Source organism: Triticum urartu, chromosome 7 (genome assembly GCF_003073215.2).
Source record: "Triticum urartu cultivar G1812 chromosome 7, Tu2.1, whole genome shotgun sequence".
NCBI classification, from domain to species: Eukaryota; Viridiplantae; Streptophyta; class Magnoliopsida; order Poales; family Poaceae; genus Triticum; species Triticum urartu.
Genome location: NC_053028.1, coordinates 246,958,202 through 246,960,397, shown reverse-complemented (window position 1 = coordinate 246,960,397; position 2,196 = coordinate 246,958,202).

Genomic DNA, 2,196 nt, shown 5'->3' with positions numbered 1-2,196 from the left:
ACTGCAGCTAAGCCCCCGAGTGGGAGGTTTGCTCTCCACTCGGTAGGATTTTTCAAACTTAGGCGAGTGCTGACCGCAGCTAAGTCTCTTCGTAGGAGAACTTAGGCGGGTGCTGGACTGCAGCTAAGCCCCCGAGTGGGAGGTTTGCTCTCCACTCGGTAGGATTTTTCAAACTTAGGCGAGTGCTGACCGCAGCTAAGTCTCTTCGTAGGAGAACTTAGGCGAGTGCTGGACTGCAGCTAAGCCCCCGAGTGGGAGGTTTGCTCTCCACTCGGTAGGATTTTTCAAACTTAGGCGAGTGCTGACCGCAGCTAAGTCTCTTCGTAGGAGAACTTAGGCGAGTGCTGGACTGCAGCTAAGCCCCCAAGTGGGAGGTTTGCTCTCCACTCGGTAGGATTTTTCAAACTTAGGCAAGTGCTGACCACAGCTAAGTCTCTTCGTAGGAGAACTTAGGCGAGCGCTGGATTGCAGCTAAGCCCCCGAGTGGGAGGTTTGCTCTCCACTCGGTAGGATTTTTCAAACTTAGGCGAGTGCTAACTGCAGCTAAGTCTCTGCGTAGGAGAACTTAGGCGAGTGCTGGACTGCAGCTAAGCCCCCGAGTGGGAGGTTTGCTCTCCACTCGGTAGGATTTTTCAAACTTAGGCGAGTGCTGACCGCAGCTAAGTCTCTTTGTAGGAGAACTTAGGCGAGTGCTGGACTGCAGCTAAGCCTCCGAGTGGGAGGTTTGCTCTCCACTCGGTAGGATTTTTCAAACTTAGGCGAGTGCTGACCGCAGCTAAGTCTCTTCGTAGGAGAACTTAGGCGAGTGCTGGACTGCAGCTAAGCCTCCGAGTGGGAGGTTTTCTCTCCACTCGGTAGGATTTTTCAAACTTAGGCGAGTGCTGACTGCAGCTAAGTCTCTGCGTAGGAGAACTTAGGCGAGTGTTGGACTGCAGCTAAGCCCCCGAGTGGGAGGGTTGCTCTCCACTCGGTAGGATTTTTTTTGAACTTAGGCGAAACGGGTTCGCGGCTAAGTCACCCACTGGGGGTTCTCGTATGTAAACAGAAGTGACAGCAATCATTGGAACACTCTTGACTTTGATAAAAATGAACTGCGGAAGTTTCTCTTATTACATCTTTATGGGAAGGAACTTAAGTGTAAAAGGGGCGGAGTAGTTCCGCATTCCAAGCTCGCGACTCGTCAATCTGGCGATCAACATTGTAGAGGTGATACGCTCCGTTGTGGAGGACTCTGGTGATGATGAAGGGGCCTTCCCAAGTAGGAGCAAGCTTGTGTGGTTTCTGTTGATCCACTCGAAGGACCAAATCTCCTTCTTGGAAGGCTCAACTCTTCACATGTCGGGCATGGAATCGACGCAAGTCTTGCTAATAAATGGTCGATCTGATCGTGGCCATCTCTCTTTCTTCTTCCAGGAGGTCTACTGCATCTTGCCGAGCCTGTTCTGCTTCATCTTCGGTGTAAAGCTCGACTCGGGGAGCGTTGTGAAGGAGATCACTTGGCAGAACGGCTTCGGCTCCATAAACAAGAAAGAATGGGGTTCTTCCAGTCGACCGGTTAGGGGTGGTCCTTAATCCCCACAAAACTGACGGAAGCTCGTCGACCCAGGCACCTGCTGCGTGCTTGAGATCACGCATTAGCCGAGGCTTTAGTCCTTTGAGGATCAGACCATTTGCTCTTTCAGCTTGTCCATTCGACTGGGGATGGGCGACTGACGCATAGTCGACACGAGTGCCTTGAGAGGCGCAAAAGGCTCTGAACTGGTCTGAATCGAAGTTTGACCCATTGTCAGTGATGATGCTGTGAGGGACTCCATATCTGAATGTTAGTCCTCTGACGAAACTAATAGCAGTGCCAGCATCGAGGTTCTTGATGGGTTTAGCTTCAATCCACTTGGTAAACTTGTCGACTGCCACAAGCACATGGGTGAAACCGCTCCTGCCTGTTCTCAGAGGACCGACCATGTCCAGTCCCCAGACAGCGAAGGGCCAGACGAGTGGAATGGTCTTCAGGGCTGATGCGGGTTTGTGGGACATGTTGGAGTAGAACTGACACCCCTCACACTTGTCAACTATCTCCTTTGCCATCTCATTTGCTCTTGGCCAGTAAAATCCCGCTCGGTATGCTTTGGCCACAATGGTCCGGGAGGACGCATGGTGACCGCAGGTCCCCGAATGGATCTCATCAAGGATCATCTG